Source organism: Hypanus sabinus, chromosome 22 (assembly GCF_030144855.1).
Source record: "Hypanus sabinus isolate sHypSab1 chromosome 22, sHypSab1.hap1, whole genome shotgun sequence".
Lineage (NCBI taxonomy): Eukaryota > Metazoa > Chordata > Chondrichthyes > Myliobatiformes > Dasyatidae > Hypanus > Hypanus sabinus.
Window position 1 is genome coordinate 16,583,407 of NC_082727.1, and position 20,120 is coordinate 16,603,526.

At 44.3% G+C, this 20,120-nt stretch overlaps 1 long non-coding RNA gene across 1 annotated transcript; it reads left to right on the forward strand.

Moving 5' to 3' along the window:
* Positions 1 to 5,489: 5,489 nt before the first annotated feature.
* Positions 5,490 to 18,936, forward strand: LOC132379733 (uncharacterized). The gene is made up of 3 exons (XR_009507521.1): positions 5,490 to 5,741; positions 8,096 to 8,255; positions 17,346 to 18,936. It is a non-coding gene; the product is annotated as an uncharacterized LOC132379733 (long non-coding RNA).
* Positions 18,937 to 20,120: the final 1,184 nt, after the last annotated feature.

Below are 20,120 nucleotides of genomic sequence, written 5' to 3' on the forward strand. Positions count from 1 at the left end.
TGTTAGGGGAGATGTCTCATCGGGGAAGGCAGCAGCAGTTGAGTTCATGGCACCATGGGTGGCTCTGTGGCACAGGAGGGAAGGAAAAGGAGTGGGAGAGCTATAGTGATAGGGGATTTGATTGTAAGGGGAATAGATAGGCGTTTCTGTGGCCGCAAACGAGACTGCAGGATGGTATGATGCCTCCCTAGTGCAAGGGTCAAGGATGTCTCTGAGTGGCTGCAGGACATTCTGGAGTGGGAGGGTGAACAGCTAGTGGTCGTGGTGCACATAGGTACCAACGATATAGGTAAAAAACGGGATGAGGTCCTACAAGGTGAATTTAGGGAGTTAGGACATAAACTAAAAAGTAGGACCACAAAGGTAATAATCTCTGAATTACTACCAGTGCCACGTCCTAGTCCGAGTAGAAATAGGAGGATATTTCAGATGAATACGTGGCTTGAAAAATGGTGCAAGGGGGAGGGATTCAAATTTCTGGGGCATTGGAACCAGTTCTGGGGGAGATGGGACCGGTATAAACAGGACGGTCTGCACCTGGGCAGGACTGGAACCAATGTCCCAGGGGGAGCGTTTGCTACTGCTGTTCAGGAGGATTTAAACTAATGTGGCAGGGGGATGGGAACAAGTGCAGAGAGACAGAGGGGTGTGAAATGAGGGTAGAAGCAAAAAGTAGTAAGGTGAAAAGTAAAAGGGGCAGGCAGGTAAATCCAGGACAAAAAGCAAAAAGAGCCACTTATCAACATAATTGTATAAGGGCTAAGAGTGTTGTAAAAACAAGCCTGAAGGCTTTGTGTCAATGCAAGGACCATCCGTAACAAGGTGGATGAATTGAATGTGCAGATAATTATTAATGAATATGATATAATTGGGATCACAGAGACATGGCTCCAGGGTGACCAAGGATGGGAGCTCAACATCCAGGGACATTCAATATTCAGGAGGGATACAGGAAAGAAAAGGAGGTGGGGTAGCATTGCTGGTTAGAGAGAAGATTAACGCAATAGGAAGGAAGGACATTAGCCTGGAGGATGTGGAATCGATATGGGTAGAGCTGCATAACACTAAGGGACAGAAAACACTGGTGGGAGTTGTGTACAGGCCACCTAACAGTAGTAGTGAGGTTGGGGATGGCATTAAGCAGGAAATTAGAAAATGCGTGCAATAAAGGAACAGTAGTTATAATGGGTGACTTCAATCTATATATAGATTGGGTGAACCAAATTGGTAAGGGTGCTGAGGAAGAGGATTTCTTGGAATGTATGCGGGATGGTTTTCTGAACCAACACGTCGAGGAACCAACTAGAGAGCAGGCCATTCTAGATTGGGTATTGAGCAATGAGGAAGGGTTAATTAGCAATCTTGTCATGTGAGGCCCCTTGGGAAAAAGTCACCATAATATGGTGGAATTCTTCATTAAGATGGAGAGTGACATAGTTAATTCGGAAACAAAGGTTCTGAACTTAAAGAAGGGTAACTTTGAAGGTATGAGACGTGAATTAGCTAAGATAGACTGGCAAATGATACTTAAAGGGTTGACGGTGGATATGCAATGGCAAGCATTTAAAGATCGCATGGATGAACTACAACAAGTGTTCATCCCAGTTTGGCAAAAGAATAAACCAGGGAAGGTAGTGCACCCGTGGCTGACCAGGGAAATTAGGGATAGTATCAAGTCCAAAGAAGAAACATATAAATTAGCAAAAAACAGCGGCACACCTGAGGCCTGGGAGAAATTCAGGGATCAGCAGAGGAGGACAAAGGGCTTAATTAGGAAAGGGAAAAAGATTATGAGAGAAAGCGGGCAGGGAACATAAAAACAGACTGTAAAATCTTTTATAGATATGTGAAAAGAAAAAGATTGGTCAAGACAAATGTAGGTCCTTTACAGTCAGAAACAGGTGAATTGATCATAGGGAACAAAGACATGGCAGACCAATTGAATAACTACTTTGGTTCTGCCTTCACTAAGGAGGACATGAATAATCTTCCAGAAATAGTAAGGGACCGAGGGTCTAGTGAGATGGAGGAACTGAGGGAAATGCATGTTAGTAGGGAAGTGGTGTTAGGTAAATTGAAGGGATTAAAGACAGATAAATCCCCAGGGCCAGATGGTCTGCATCCCAAAGTGCTTAAGGAAGTAGCCCAAGAAATAGTGGATGCATTAGTGATAATTTTTCAAAACTCCTTAGATTCTGGATTAGTTCCTGAGGATTGGAGGGTGGCTAATGTAACCTCACTTTAAAAAATGAGGGAGAGAGAAACCGGGGAATTATAGACATTGGTGGTGTGGAAAATGCTAGAGTCGGTTATCAAAGATCAGCACACTTGGAAAGAGGTGAAATCATCGGACAAAGTCAGCATGGATTTGTGAAAGGAAAATCATGTCTGACGAATCTTATAGAATTTTTTGAAGATATAACTAGTAGAGTGGATAGGCGAGAGCCAGTGGATGTGGTATATTTAGATTTTCAAAAGGCTTTTGACAAGGTCTGACACAGGAGATTAGTGTGCAAACTTAAAGCACACAGTATTGGGGGTATGGTATTGATGTGGATAGAGAATTGGTTGGCAGACAGGAAGCAAATAGTGGGAGTAAACAGGACCTTTTCAGAATGGCAGGCAGTGACTAGTGGGGTACCACAAGGCTCAGTGCTGGGACCCCAGTTGTTTACAATATTTATTAATGATTTAGACGAGGGAATTAAATGCAGCATCTCCAGTTTTGTGGATGACATGAAGCTGGGCGGCGGTGTTAGCTGTGAGGAGGATGCTAAGAGGATGCAGGGTGACTTGGATAGGTTAGGTGAGTGGGCAAATTCATGGCAGATGCAATTTAATGTGGATAAATGTGAGGTTATCCACTTTGGTTGCAAGAACAGAAAAACAGATTATTATCTGAACGGTGGCCGATTAGGAAAAGGGGAGATGCAATGAGAGCTGGGTGTCATTGTACACCAGTCATTGAAGGTGGGCATGCAGGTACAGCAGGCGGTGAAAAAGGCAAATGATATGTTGGCATTCATAGCAAAAGGATTTGAGTACAGGAGCACGGAGGTTCTACTGCAGTTGTACAAGGCCTTGGTGAGACCACACCTAGAATATTGTGTGCAGTTTTGGTCCCCTAATCTGAGGAAAGACGTTCTTGCCATAGAAGTACAGAGAAGGTTCACTAGATTGATTCCTGGGATGGCAGGACTTTCATATGAAGAAAGACTGGATCGACTAGGCTTATACTCACTGGAATTTAGAAGATTGAGGGGGGATCTTATTGAAACGTATAAAATTCTAAACTCTACAGGCTAGATGCAGGAAGATTGTTTCCGATGTTGGGGAAGTCCAGAACGAGGGGTCACAGTTTAAGGATAAAGGGGAAGCCTTTTAGGACCAAGATGAGGAAAAACTTCTTCACACAGAGAGTGGTGAATCTGTGGAATTCTCTGCCACAGGAAACAGTTGAGGCCGGTTCATTGGCTATATTTAAGAGGAAGTTAGATATGGCCCTTGTGACTAAAGGGATCAGGGGGTATGGAGAGAAAGCAGGTACAGGGTTCTGAGTTGGATGATCAGCCATGTTTATACTGAATGGCGGTGCAGGCTCGAAGGGCCGAATGTCCTACTCCTGCACCTATTTTCTATGTTTCTATGTTTGAGGGGCCCTGAATGGAGGTAAGGGAGGAAGTGAATGGGCAGGTGTAGCACTTAGGCTGCTTGCCGGGGTAAGAGGGAGATTAGTGAGGAGGGATGAATAAACAAGGAGATCACAGAGGGAGGGATCTCTGCAGAAAATGGTGAAGGGGGGAGGGTAGAAGGTAAAGATATGTTTAGAGATGGGATCCCTTTGGAGATGACAGCAGTTGCAGAGATAACGTGCTGGATGTGGAGGCTGATGGAGGGTTGGTAAGGACAAGAGGGATTCTATCATTACTAAGTGGGTGGGAAGATGAGGTGGGTTAGGATGTACGGGAAATGGGGGAAATGTGGCTGAGGACAGCATCAATGGGAGAGGGACGGAAACCCTGCTGTTTACAGGAGGACACTTTTAATGTCCTGGAATGGAAAGCAGTAACCTTTGCCCTGTCCACCTTAAAAGATCATCCAATAGCCACCCTTTGCAGCTTGACTTCCCATTCCCACACCGACATGTCAGTCCATTGCCCCTCTACTGAGGCCAAACACGGGCAGCAGGAGCAACAGCTGATACTCTGGCTAGACTCTAATTTGATGGTGCGAATATTTATTTCTTGACAGGTGAAAGCCACTCCCCTCTGTTTCCCTACACCCCCTCAACCTTTCTGTTTTTTCCCACAGTTCTGCTGGCCCTCTCAGCCTTTCTCTTCTCCCCTGCATTCATGACCTGCTCATCTCCTCCCTCTGGTTTCCCCACCTTCTTCCTTTTATTCAGCTGAACCTTTCTATCAGACCCCTCTTCTCCAGCCCTTTACCTCTTCCACCTATCATCTCACAGCTTCTTACTTCATGCACCCTCCCTTATCCACTCACCTTGCCCCTCACATCTCACCTATTAGCTGCCAGCTTCTACTCTTTCAGGCTTCTGCCCCCTTCCATTCCAGTCCTGATGAAATGTCTTGGCCTGAAATATTATCTGCTTATTTCTCTCCATAGGTGCTGCCCAACCTGCTGAATTCCTGCAGCATTTTGTGTGCAATGTAACCTTCGCTATCTTTGATTTCTAACTCTTTGGAATCAATTCCAGCAATACGATATCACTTTAATTACTTTGCTAAGCTACAATGATATTTTTAATGATCTGTTTGCTTGTATCACTTGATCTATTTCCTTCTCTTTTCCATTTGATTTCAAGGTCTCTGCTCTACCGAAGTGCCTCAAACTCATTTGTTGATATTAAAATTTATCTGCAGTCTGCAAATCTTCTTTTCCCTTGATCCATGCCTTAGTTTAATCCTCTGTTTTAACTGTAAATCCTGGCTTGGTATCATGATGTGAGGTGTTCATTCCTGGGGAGAAACAGAAGACTGCAGGGGCTGGAATTGGGGCAAAAAACCCCCCACAACCTGCTGGGAGGACCAGGTAGCATCTGTGGCGGCAAAGTGACAGCCCATATTTCTGGTCGAGACCTGCAAGAGGGTGATAGTTCTGGCATAGATTTAGAGCCAGCATTTTCAACTTTCCTTCATTCTTAAGCACCTGTTACATACAATGGGAATAGACAATTCAACATCTACTGGATGGGCCGAAGGGCCTCCTTTTGCTGTAGTGCTTTATGACTCTATGACTTTCGGTGAAAACTTTATTCCCTAGAACATACGAGAATGAGGGGATATTTGATGGTGGTGTACAAAATTATAAAGGGTTTAGATACGGTAAATAGAAGCAGGCTCTTTTCATTGAGGTTGGGTGAGACTAGAACGTGAGGCCCAGGGTTAAGGGTGAGAGGTGAAATGTTTAAGGGGAATATGAGCGGGATCTTCTTCACTCAGAAGGTGATGCCAGTGGAAGTGGTGGATGTGGGTTCAATTCAACACGTATGAGGTTTGGATAGATACATGGATGGTAGGGTTTGGTGGGACTTCACAGTACAGGATGGGCTGAAGGACCTGTTTTTGTGCTGTAGTGCTCCGTGATTCTATGATGCTAACTCCCTCCAGACTCCATCACTTCTGAGTGATTCTTGCTGCACACTTTCAACTCTGTGCTTTCTGAGGACATTAGAAGAAACCACAGGGAAATGACGGCTGAGGCGGCAGAGCTACTGACTGGTAAATTGGTTTATGCATTCTCTACAGACCAGTTCATTACAACAGTGCATTGAGTTAGTACAAGGGAAAAAACAACAGAATGCAGAATATACATTCAGTGGCCACTTTATTAGGCTCATTAATGTAAATATCTGAGCAACTCAGTGCATGAAATCATGCAGACATGGTCAAGAAGTTTGGTTGTTGTTCAGACTAAACATCAGAATGGGGAAGGAATGGGTCCTAAGTGACTTTGAATGTGGAATGATAGTTTGTGCCAGACAGTGTTTTAAGTTTCTCAGAAAATGCCAACCTTCTGGGATTTTCACTCACAACACTCTCCAGAATTCACAGAGAATGGCACGAAAATGAAGAAAAAAACATTCAGTGTGCAACAGTTCTATGGGTGAAAACCTCCTTATTACTGAGAGAGGTCAGAGGAGAATGGCCAGCCTGGCTCAAGCCGACAGGAAGGCGGCAGTAACTCAAATAATTACGTAGTACAATAGCGGCGTGCAGAAGAGCATCTCTGAACGCATAGCATGTCAAATCTTGAAGTGAATTGGGTAAGAGCAGGCAGGCGTTGAGGTGTAAGACCACAATGAGGTGGATTGTAAGGTGAACTGTTTAATGCTATTTGGGGACCGTTGAGCAGTTTTATAATACCAGGATAGAAGCTGTCCTTGAGCCTGCTACGTATTTCAGGCTGTTGTATCTTTTGACTGATGAGAGGGGGGAGGAGTGGATGTCTGTGGTGGGTGGTGTGTTGATTATATTGATTGAGACAGTGAGAAGTGTACAGCCTATGAGCATGCTGTATTGGCACCAGCATGTGTTGTGACACTTGGGGGCTGCCCCCAACACATCCTTGTTGGTTGTTAATGGAAGTGACACACTTCACTGTAGGTTTCAACGTACATGTTATGAACATATCGGAATCTGAATGTGTACGCATGGCGGGGTCCCTCTGATGTGCTGGGTCCACAACTCTCTGAAGTTTCTTCATGTCTCGGGCAGAGCAATTGCCGTACCGAGGTGTAATGGATTGATCAAATGGTGAGGTTCAAAGGCAACGTGTTGAATTTCTTTAGCCCCTTGAAATCCCTGAATGGGGGTTGGAGGTGTGCTGAAGTTCGATATTTGTGAGATTAGGTTAGATGGAGGTCACCTCCCTCACTGGACTCCACACGCAGCCGATGACTGGAGCACAAGTTTGGCATTCCAGTATTCAAATCCACCTGGAACAGAAGGTCCTTGGGATCTACATCCATAGATCCCTCAAAGTTGCCGAGCAAGTTGATAGGGTTGTTAAGACGGTGGATGGTGTGCTGGCCTTCATTAGGTTCAAGAGCCTCAAGGTAATGGTGCAGCTCTCTAAAACTCTGGTTAGACCACACTTGGAATATTACATTAATTTCTGGTCACCTCATTATAGGACGGATGTGGAAAACTTAGAGACAGGCAAAGGAGATTTAGTCCCTCCAGGATTTTGAGTGTGTTGCTTGGATTTCCAGCATCTGCAGATTTTCTCTTGTCTGTTCCAGCATGTTGGTTGGATTAGAAAGTATGTCTTATGAGGATAGATTGAGTAAGATATGGATTTTCTCTTTGGAGCACTGAAGGCTGAGAGGTGATTTGATGGAGCTGTACAAAAGGTACTAGGAGCATGAGACTGGGTACCAGTTTCTTCCCTCAGGCTGTGAGACTAATGAATACCCTGTCACCACCGAGATCTCGACACTAGAATAGTGAGTTGTTTGGTGGGTGCACCGTGGTCCAGAAGAACATTGTTTCGTTTGGTTGTATATATGTACAGTCAGCTGATAATAAACTTGAACTTGAATTTGTACAAGGCGATAAGAGGCATAGGTCGAGTGGTCCGCCTGGGACTTCTTCCAAGGTGGACATGGCCACTATGAGAGGGCATAACTTTAAGGTGATTGGAGGAAAGTATAGGGGTGATGTTAGAGGTAATTCTTTTACAGAGGGAATGGTCAGTGTGTGGAACACAGCCTGGAGTGGTGCTAGAGGCAGATACATTAAGTGTATTTAGGAACTTCTTAGATAGGTACATGGATAATAGAAAAATGGAGGGCTATGCAGGAGGGAAGGGTTAGAGTGATCTTGGAGTAGGTTAAAAAGAAGGCACAGCATTGTGGGCTGAAGGGCTGCACTGTGTTGTCTGTTCCACGTTCTAAACGCTCAGGCACCCCTCTGCAGGATTTTTCTTTGATGTTGCTCGAGATATTAAAAAAAACTGCAGTCTCAACAGGGATGTGTAAATATTAATACTTTGTCGACAGCTGTTTTTCTTCAACGAGGAATTACCCAGGTGTGATTAACCATTTTTATTTCTTTACTTTTGTTTTATTTAGAGATACATCACAGTAATAGGCCCTTCTGGCGCTATGAGCCTGGGCCACTAAATTACACACGTGTGAACTCGTACGTCTTTGGACTGTGGGAGGGAACTGAAGCGCTCGGAGGAAACCCATGCATTCATGGGGAGAAGGTACCAACTCCTTACAGACAGCGGTGAGAACTCGGCTCAGGCCACTTGCACTGTAAAGTGTTACGCTATCTCTTGCTTTGACTTTTGATTGCTTACTAATAAAACCAAGGAGATGTTTTAGAAGGCAGAACAGTTTTTTATAAGAGCTTTGTCTAGCGCTGCCAGGTTCAAGTTAGTCACAGAGTGACCCAGCACTGAAACAGGTCCTTTGGCCTAACTTACCCATGCCAGCCATGGTATCCAGCAGTATAGTCCATATTGCCAGTGTTTGGCCTGTTTCTCTGTAAACCTCTCCAAATGTTCTTTAAATGTTATTGTAGCTGCTTCAACCTCTTTCTCTGACAGTTTATTCCACATACCCACCACCTTCTGGGTGAAGATAATACCCTTTAGGACCTTTTTAAATCTTTCCCCTCTAGTTTTTGATTCCCTTTCTTTGGGGGAAAAAGACTGTGCATTCATCCAATTCATGCTCTTCATAATTTGGCCAAGTAGATAAGGCGTTGGTCTAGTGATCTGAAGGTTACTAGTTCGAGCCTCAGCTGAGGCAGCGTGTTGTGTCCTTGAGCAAGGCACTTAACCACACATCGCTTTGCGACAACACCTGTGCCAAGCTGTATGGGTCCTAATGCCCTTCCCTTGGACAACATAGGTACATGGCTTGGGGAAGTTGGACTAACTCCAGGTAGATGTGACTAGCTCACTGGACAGACGAGCCGGCATGGGCAAGTTGGGCTGAGGGGCCTGTTCCACACACCACCAGGTTCAGGAACAGATATTACCCCTCAACCACCTTGAATCAGTGGGGGATAACTTCACTCAACTTTACTCGCCCAACACTGACCTATTCCCACAACCTAGGGATTCATTTTCAAGGACTCTTGAGTCATAGAAAAATACTGTACAGAAACAGGCCATTTTGCCCATCTAGTCCATGCCAAACCATTTGTACTACCTACTCCAATTGACCTGCACCAGGACCATAGGCCTCCATACCCCTACTCTCCATGTACCTATCCAAACTTCTCTTAAACATTGAAATTGAGCTTGCCTGCACTGATTGTACTTGTAGCTCATCCACACTTTCATGGCCCTCTGAGTGGTTTCCCCTCATGTTCCCCTTAAATTTTTCACCTTTCACCCTTAACCCGTGGCATCTGGTTGTAGTTGCACCCAACCTCAATGGAAAGAGTCTGCTTGCATTTACCATGTCTATACCCCTCATAATTTTGTAAACCTCCACCAAATCTCCACTCAATCTTCTCCATTCCAAGGAATAAAGTCCTAACCTATTGAATTGAATTTACTTTACTTTATTTTTTTACATTGATCTTCATGCTCTAGAGATAGATTATTTATTATTTTGTATTTTTTTCTTTTACTTTACTTTTATTGTCACCAAACAATTGATACTAGAGCGTACAATCATCACAGTGATATTTGATTCTGCGCTTTGCGCTCCCTGAAGTACAAATCGAAGTAAATGTAATAAAAATTTAAATTATAAATCATAATTAGAAAATAGAAAAGGGAAAGTAAGGTAGTGCAAGTCAGATCCGGATATTTGGAAGGTACGGCCCAGATCCGGGTCAGGATTCGTTCAGCAGTCTTATCACAGTTGGAAAGAAGTTGTTTTGTATTTGTATTTTTTGTATTTATTTATTTATTCATTCATTCTTTCTATTTATCTATTTATTTATTCATTCATCTATTTATTTTATTTATCTATCTATATCTATCTATTTATTCATTTTTATTTATTTAGTATTTGCACAGATTTTTTGTCTTTAGTACATTGTTTTTTTGCCCATTTTGTGTGTGGATTTTCATCGATTCTATTGTGTTTCTTTGTATTTACTGTGAATGCCCACAAGGAAATGAATCTCAGGGTGACTTAGTATGTATAGTACTGTACAAAAGTCTTAGGCACATATGTAACTATGCTGCCTAATTCTTTTGCACTGTACTGTGTTTGTCAATGTGAGAGCAGAGTGAGTTTGTAAGTCTGATGGAAGTAAAGGAAGTTGGGAATGGTGAGGGTGGAGCGCCATGGGAGGGGTGTGGGGCAGGTGGCAGAGGAGGAGTGCTGGGGTGCAGGGGTGGGGGTGTGTGGATGGCAAGGACACACACTCCCAGCTCTGAGACATCAGGCAAGGTCATTTGATTTCAAACAATTGATCACTACAGAATGTTTCTCTGGTGCTTCCCGCTCCTGCCCCCTCCCTCCCCCCTTTTTCCAACCATGATTCCCCTCTCCTGCCACCTTCTCCATCACAGCCCACAATAGAGACCCGTATCACAATCGGGTTTACATGCAGATATGTCAAGAAATTTGCTTTTTTTTTGCAGCAGTGGTACAGTACAATACGTAAAATCACTGAAATACTATGCAAAAGTCTTAGTCTCTCTCTGTCTCTCTCTCTATCTATATATATTATATATAGTGTGTGTCCCCCCCCGCAGTATTGTACATTCACAATAAGTTTACTTTGAACTTTGATCTAACTCTATAACTCTGTGACTAAGATCTGCATTAAAGGTAGGGACACATGATGGTGTGTCACCAGCAAATGCTGGTATCTGAAGCCCTGATGAAGGGTCTTGTTTAGCACACTGCCATTAGGAAGGAGGCATAAGGAGCGTCAACACTAGGCCTGCCAGACTAGGTAACGGTTTCTACCCTCAGGCTGAGACTAATGAATACCCTGCCACCACCGAGGTCTCGTCACCAGGATAGAGAGCTGTACCGTTTACTGTTTGCCTGTGCTGTGCACTATGTGCATTTTGAATGATATTTTATTAACTTGTTTATGGTAATGTGTTGTTTTATGTGCTGTGTGTGATACATGTTTTGTGGGTGCCTGGAGCGGAGGAACGCTATTTAATTTGGTTCATGACAATCAGAAGACAATCAATGCAAACCTGAACTTGAACATCAACCACCCTCTGCCTCCAGAGTTCCTCCAGCAGTTCGCTTCTGCTTCAGTAAATATAAATAACTGAAACGGCTTATTAAATGACTTACTAAATGAGATATTATTAGCCAGATAACTTGTGACTTCACTACTTTACCTGGTTGCTAAAGATCACGTCCACATTTCTGAGTGCTCTGACTGTAAACGTGTTAAGATTTTTTTTACCGGACCCATTTAAGAGTATGTGTAATTGGTTCCACTGGGCAGTCTGACGGAACACAGGTCACATTTCCTCACCCCCATTTAATATTCTACTTGCAGATAATTACATTTTCTCCCCCACCCCTCCTCGTTTGAAACCATGAATCTTCTCCAAGCCTTAGATCTCAATTTCCGATAACCCTCAGTTTCATAATGGAATCGGAGTTGGGTTGATTATCACTGACATATGCCATGAAATTAGTTGTTCTGTGGCAGAACTGCAGTGCAATACATAAAAATTACTATTAATTACAATAAGAAGAAATATATATGTATAAATAAAATAAACAAGTGGTGCAAAAAGAGAAAATAGTGAGGTACTACTCATAGGTGCATGGACTATTCAGAAATCTGAGGGTGGAGGGGAAGAAGCTGTTCCTGAATCATTGAGTGTGTGTCTTCAGGCTCCTGTACCTCTCCCTGATGGTTGTAATGAGAAGAGGGCATGTCCTGGGTAGTGAGGGCCCTTAATGATGGGCAAGCAGCCTTGTTTTCTCAGATCAAACACGAGGAAATCTGCAGATGCTGGAAGTTCAAGCAACACACACAAAATGCCGGTGGAACACAGCAGGCCAGGCAGCATCTATAGGGAGAAGCACTGTCGACGTTTTGGGCCGAGACCCTTCGTCAGGACTAACTGAAAGGAAAGATAGTAAGAGATTTGAAAGTAGTGGGGGGAGGGGGAAATGCAAAATGATAGGAGAAGACCGGAGGGGGTGGGATGAAGCTAAGAGCTGGAAAGGTGATTGGCGAAAGTGATACAGAGCTGGAGAAGGGAAAGGATCATGGGACGGGAGGCCTCGGGAGAAAGAAAGGAGGGGGGAAGCACCAGAGGGAGATGGAGAACAGGCAGGGTGATGGGCAGAGAGAGAAAAGAAACAAACAACTAAATATGTCAGGGATGGGGTAAGAAGGGGAGGAGGGGCATTAACGGAAGTTAGAGAAGTCAATGTTAATGCCATCAGTTTGGAGGCTACCCAGCTGGTATATAAGGTGTTGTTCCTCCAACCTGAGTTTGGATTCATTTTGACAGTAGTACTTACCCCATCCCTGACATATTTAGTTGTTTTTTTTTCTCTCTGCCCATCACTCTGCCTGTTCTCCATCTCCCTCTGGTGCTCCCCTGCCCCTTTCTTTCTCCTGAGGTCTCCTGTGCCATGATCTTTTCCCTTCTCCAGTTCTGTATTACTTTTGCCAATCACCTTTCCAGCTCTTAGCTTCACCCCACCCCCTCCGGTCTTCTATCATTTTGCATTTCCCCCTCCCCCCACTACTTTCAAATCTCTTAGTATCTTTCCTTTTAGTTAGTCCTGATGAAGGGTCTTGGCCCGAAACGTCGACAGTGCTTCTCCCTATAGATGCTGCCTGGCCTGCTGTGTTCCACCAGCATTTTGTATGTGTTATTTGTTTTCTCAGATCCTCACAGGGCCAGGGACTGTACACAGTAACTCTTCTCCGAGGGAGCAGGAGAGGCTCTTTCTGGATAACAATGAACATGGAGCATCGAAGAGAGCACAGGAGAGGTTAGTGCAGGTCCTTCGGCCCACGTTGTTGTGCAGACCTTTTAAACTATTTGAAAATCAATCTAACCCTTCCCTCCTACATAGCCCTCAATTTTTCCATCATCCACATGCCTGCCTAAGAGTTTCTTAAATGCCCCTGATGTACCTGCCTCTGCCACTATCCCTGGCAGAGTGTTCTACACATTTACCACTCTCTGTGTGGAAAAAAGCCCCCTATACTTTCCACCAATCACCTTACAATTATGCCACCTCATGTTAGCCATTTCTGATCAGGGGAAAAAGTCTCTGGCTGTCCACTCAATCTATGCCCCTTATTACCCCGTACACCTCTAACAAATCACCTCTCATCCTCCTTCACTACAATGAGAAAAGCTCAAATTCACCCAACCTATGCTTATAAGATATGCTCTCCAATCTAGTTAGCACTCTGATAAATCTACTCTGCACCCTTTCTAAAGCTTCCACATCCTTCCTATAGTGAGGTGACCAGAACTGAACACAATATTCCAAGTGTGGTCTAACCAGGGTGTAACAGAGCTGCAACATTACCCCATGGTGCAGCAATGTTAAGTAATGTATAGACTTGGACCACAAGATCCCTCTGTTCCTCCACACTAAGAACCCTGCCATTAACCGTCCACTCCACCTTCATGTTCAACCTCCCAAAGTGAATCACCTCACACCTTTCTGAACTGGGCTCACTGGTGCCCGGGATGTCTGTGTAAAGACTGGGGAAACTCAAAGTGCCTAGTGAATTTGTGTCAGCTCTCATCAGCTTGAGTTTGACACTTGGAAATATTCTGCTGCCGGAAGGCGGGACAGTGCGTCATCAACTCATGGTCGAACGTACGACGGGGCACTGTTCTTGGAGAGTGCTTGTTTGTCCAGATCTGGATAACAATGTCTCCATTCCTTCAGATCATTGATATCCCCTGTCCTCCTTTCCCTCTCCTTCTGATCTACCCTATTGTTATAGTATTTATTTATTTTATTAGTGAGAGCATGGAACAGACCCTTCCAACTCAACGAGCCACAATCCCAGCAACCCACCTATTTAACACTAGCCTAATCTCAGAACAATTTACAATGACCCAAGTTCAAAGTTCAGAATACATTTATTATCAAATGATGTCTACTTTATACAACCTTGAGATTTGTCTCCTTACTGGTAGCCACAAAACAAAGAAGCCCTTTTTAAAAAAAAAAAGACACTCAAAGACCCAACATGCAGAGAAAAATAAACCAGATTGTTGAAACAATAAACGCACGCATATGGCATTCAGAACTGAAGTCCATGACAGAGTCTGTGAAGCTACGGCTTCAGTGCAGAGTAAATGTCGTGGCGCAGCGAGCCGAACTATCCCGTTCCTCACTTCCGGCCCTGACACCCTCACCTGCCCAATTTGGCCTGGTGCTTAAATCATCATCCAAGCTTTGGGTTCTGTCACTTCGATACGCTCTGGGGCCTAGACCCAGTCGTCTCAATTAATCTACTAACCAGACATCTTTAGACTGTGGGAGGAAACCAGAGCATTCTGAGGAAATACACACATTCATGGGGAGAACGTGCAAAATCCTTACAGATGGCACCGGAATTGAACTCCAAACTCTGGAAAGCTGTAATAGTGTCATGCTAACCACTACTTCACCAGAGCTTTTAGGACCAGCTTTTTCCCCTCTTTCAGATTTCTGAATGGTCCACAAACCCATGAACTCTACCTCACTATTTCTGATCTCTTTTTGCACTACTGATATATTTTTCTATATATATTCTTATTATAATTTATAGTAATCTTGTTACATATTAAAGTGTACTTCTGCAGCAAACAACAAATTACACGGCATACAGTATGTCACTGAAAGCAAGCAAGATTCTGATTCACCCAGGTTCTCTAGAGATCTGCCCATCACCTGCACACTACCCCCACTGGGTCTCCAGTCTAATGGGTAGAGTAGCAGTTGGCTAAATGTTTTATAGCACCAGTGACCTGGGTTCAAATCCTGTATGGAGTTTGTATGTTCTCCCCATGACCGCGTGGGTTTCCTCCGGGTGCTCTGGCTTCCTCCCACATTCCAAAGCCGTAGGGGTTAGGGGTGGTGAGCTGAGGGCATACCATGTCGTCGCTGGAAGCATGGTGACATTGACGCAAGTGATGCTTTTCATTGTATGCTTGAATGTTTTGCTGTATCTCTGATAAATAAAGCGAATCCCGCCTCTCTCCCTCCCTGGTTCAATCTGCCAACCATGCCGCCCTTACCTTGTTCCACCCCTCACATTTCTTCTGTGTCAGAATCCAGCATCCGCAACCTCTCGTGTCTCCACATTTCCTCCCAGCTCGTCTCCTTTGAACTTTCACCTGGCTTTACACTGACAAACCTGAGGATCTGAGGCCCAGAAATCCACTTGGGACGGGCCTCTGTAGGTTAGATAAGATTGGCTCTAAGCCAGACCCCTCTGAGCACGCACCAAACTAAAACTATTCCCCTGGTTCTGACTCAGTGAAGATGGAGAGGAAAAAGAAAGAGTGTGCGTTGAATTCTGGGAAATTCACAAATTTCATTAGTGGTCATCAGAAAACAGCCTAAACAAATAATACATTTAGAATAATGCTTGCTTCAGTTACTTACAGTGCCATAATGTAGTTTGACACCTCCACAAGTTCATGGAGGTGTTGAACTATAAGAACAACACACACAAAATGCTGGATGAACACAGCAAGTCAGGCAGCATCTATGGAGAGGAATAAACAGTCAAAGCCCTTCATCAGGACCCATGTTTCAATATGGAAAGGAAGAATGAATAAATAAGGATTAATCATTCACGTTAACTATCATGCTTGATAAATTGACGTAGTATGACATAGAATGTTACTGCACAGGACAGGGCCTTTGGCCCACATCTTTGTAGTAAACTTTTAACCTACTCTAATATCAATTTAATCCTTCCCTCCTGCACAGCCCTCGATTCTTCCATCATCAATGTGCCTATCTAAGAGTTTCTTAAATGCCCCCGATGCGTTTGCCTCTGCCACCACCTTAGGCAGATACCTGTTGGGGGGGGGGGCATTTTATATTCTTTAGCTTGAAGATTATACCTTGCACAGAGTGTGATTACTAATCCTTATAGTCCTTATTGTCTCAGCATTCAGAAATCTGCTGCTTTGGAAATCATATGACTCAAGACTGTTCACGAGGGTTTGAGTGATGAGGAGAGAACGGGTGGACTGGAACAGTTTTCTCCGGAGCCAACAAAGTAAAAATGGTGACTTTATAGACAATGATTAAATCATGAGGGGCATAGATAAGGTGGATAGTCACAGTCCATTACCTAGGGTAGGGGTGTCTAAAACTAGTAGGGGTATGTTTATTGTGAGAGGGAGGTCTTAGAAGGGATGAGGACACTTTTCACAGAGGGTGGTGGCTGTTTGGAATAGGCTGCCAAATGAGACAGATGCAATAAATATGTTTCAAAGACATTTCGGCAGGTTCATTTACTGTACCTTTAGAGAAGGTTGAGAAGGATATGGCCATACATGGGAAATGGAACCAGCTGAGAATGACATTTTGGGTGGCATGGATTAGTGATAAATACATAGAGTTAGAGAGACATAAATATGGTGCAGAGACAGAGAGGGAGGGAAAGTGAGAGAGAGGAAGAGAGACAGGGAGAGGAAAGAAAGAGACAGGCAGAATACAACAAAAATAGAGAGGAAGAGAGAGAGGAAGGACAGAGAGAAAAAAAGAGAAAGGAAGAGACAGGCAGAATGAAACAGCAAAATAGAGAGAGAGAGGGGAGGGTGGGGAAGAGAGGGAGAGTGATGGAGAGGGAGAGAGAGAAAGAGAGAGAGAAAGAGAAAGGAAGAGAGAGACACGTTGCTCTATATCCTAACAGCAATTTAGTGATTGGCCTAATTAGAGAGAGGGCAATGAGATTGGAATTAGCAGAAGGCTACAACGAGTGAGGAGTTATAGGGGAGACTCCTTTTAGATCCTTTAATGAGATTACTTTGATTGTGTGCCAAATTAAATATGTAGTTCCATTTCATCACACCAGAAATATCATTTTATAATTAATATTTGAGTAAGTCTTTGCTGAGACTCCATAAATATTTGAAGAGCTGCATTGGAATGTGAGAAGAGAAGAAAAGTAAGGGTTCTTCTTTCCATTGTGCTTAACTCTGCGGACGGTCATTTTCCCTTCAATATTAAAGGTGTTACTGATTTTAAAGGGTGCCTGGTACCAGTGGAAGACATAACTCCAACCATTTTGCCCTCTACCTGCTCTGTCTGTCTTCTCTCTCTCTCCTTCTCTCCCTCTCCCCCTCCCCCTCCCTCCCTCCCTTGGTCGCAGAGGCCTCTACAAGACCAACAACTGCAGCAAATGTGTCATTCGCATTTTTCTTCTAATTGCAAGACCCTGATGGACAGTGGTGAAGCACAAGTCCAGTTCGTTCATTAGTTGGAAAGAGTGACGATGGGGAACTCTGGCTTCAGTTGTTGCACGTATCTGTCCTCATGCTGCGGTGTTACGGCCACTCAGGAGAGGTGGTGTGCGAGAGAACAGCAGTACATCGAGCACGCTGGAATCCACGCTGGGCTTGGGGTCGCTCTTTAGTGTTTGCTCCCTGGAAAACAAGTTTGTCTGCAGCTGACCTAGCATGAGATGAAGAACTGCTCTGTGCTTGTTCGTGCAGAAACGTGGCTCATGCACCATCTCAAGGCCATGCAACTCAGTGGTGACTTATATTATTTTCGTGACTATGTGCTATTGTTACTAGATGTGCCATGTGTTGTGTGTAACTATATGTACTGAGGGTTGATACTGTTGTGTGTGTGTCCTTTGCCACTGCTGATGTGGGATTGCTGATGCTGGAGTGGCACTGTGGTCAGTGGGTAGAGCCCTGTCTGTGTGGAGTTCGAAGTTCTATCTGTAACCACGTGGGTTTCTTCCAGATTCTTCCTTCATTCCCATCATGGTATCCCACAGACTCACTTTCACGGACACTTCACAACTCCTATTTGGAAGTCATACATGATATAGGGCACCACAGCAACGAAACAGGCCACTCGGCCCATCAATATGCTGAACTGTTATTCCCATTGACCCTCAACTGGACCATGGCCTTCCATAACCCCCCCCCCCCATCCAGTAACATATCCAAACTCCTGTTACATGTTGAAATTAAACCTACATCCACCACTTCCACTGACATCTCATTCCCCCTCAGGTTGCCCTTAAACATTTCACCTTTCACCTTTAATCCATGACCCCTAGTTCTGGTCTTACCCAACCTCAGTGGGGAAAAAACTGCTTGCAACTACTTACAAAAATACCCTATCTGTATCTAATTTTATGAACCTCGAGCTGTCAGGGTCTGGACTGCATAGTGTGGTTGTATTTTAATGATACCTTATATGTGTTCACTATCTTGCATGTGTGTGGACTAGGCCTCTAGCCGCGGTGTCACCTGTTTACAGCCATCAGGCGGAGAGGTATCGGAGCTGGTGCGCTCCACTGGGGGGTGGTGTGGCTTGGTGTCCAGGCTGGAGTCTGTGCTGCCCCCCCCAACCCCCCTCAGTGTTCATTTAGCAGGAGACAAACTCTGCTGTGGAGGTCTGCCGATTTCCGTGGCATTAGATGGGTCAAGGTTGGACAGTTATTGAGTAGCTGCATCCTTCTATTGTATATACGCTATGCGTGCTTTGTGCCACGTGTGACCATCGGTAGTGTCTTGCACCTTGACCCCGGAGTAACACTGTCTCCTTTGGCTGTATTCATGAGTGTGTTCATATATCATTGAATGACAATTAAACTCAAATAAAATTGAATTGAAATCTCCTCCCATTCTCCAATGTTGCAGGGAATAAAATCGTAACCTACGTAACCTTTCCCTATAACCCAGAGCCTCAGGTCCCAGCAACATCCTTGTAAATGTTCTCTGTGCTCTCTCAATCTAATTGATATATTTCCATTCCTCAGTACTATTTTATTGTTTGGACAATTTGCCTTCTTTTGCACATTGGTTCTTTACTCATGTGTAGTTTTCATAAGTTCTATTGCATTTCTTCATTTTCCTGTAAATACAAGAAAATGAGTCAGAAGGCAGTATATGTTGACACATTTTGGTAATAAATTTACTTTGGCTTTGGTTTGGGCCTTAGTTGTGTTCTTTCTTGTATTGTGTCTATGTTTAATTAATGCTTTTCTTATGAATGTTACTCGTGTGACGCTCTGTGCATGCGATGCTGCTGCTAGCAGGTTTTCATCACACCTGTGCATGCATGGACTTGTGCGTACGACAAAACAGCGGCCTGCATTACAACAAGGTCTTTATTTCTAAAGGATTTTTTTTGTTTGTAAAATATTTGGGGTAGCCTGATGCCATGAAAGACAACTCTTTTCAAGTCCTGCCAACATGGTGGAAGTCAAGAAGGCTTCATCAGACCATGGGAGCCTCTCTCTGATGCCACCTCAGATGTTCGCTGTCAACACTTAGTTTTGAGTTTGAGAGGGAAAATAAGTCAATCGGGATGGCCTTTGTAGGCTTAATGGCCTAATTTTACTCCTATACCTTACAGATTCCATCCTGCTAACGAAAGCCAAGTCCCATCCAGCTTCACCGAAAGGAAAAAGCAGTTGATCAAGCAACACACACAAAATGCTGGCGCAACACAGCAGGCCAGGCAGCATCTCTAGGGAGAAGTACTGTCAACGTTTCGGGCCGAGAAAAGTCCCGACGAAGGGTCTTGGCCCGAAACGTCGACAGAGCTTCTCCCTATAGATGCTGCCTGGCCTGGTGTGTTCCACCAGCATTTTGTGTGCGTTGCTTGAATTTTCAGCGTCTGCAGATTTCCTCGTGTTAGCAGTTGATCAGTTAGCTAGAACACTGGTCAAATTTACCTGAGAATAAGGGATTAATGCTGAAACACACGCTGTCTACACAGCATCGTTATTAGTTGGTTCCTGTGGTGCACCAGTGTGCGATGGTCCTTCTCGTAGAAGGAAGCTGCCAGGTGGAACACCAGACTGCATTAGTGTTAGATTTCCCAGATCAGCACTGCAAACACTGGCAGAGGGTTGAATGAGGTCATGTGGAAGGGTGTCACCCCAGGGGCTGTATGACAAGAAGATGTACTTACACTACACGTTCAAACAGCAGCTCTGGGTGCATACAGCAAACAACACTAA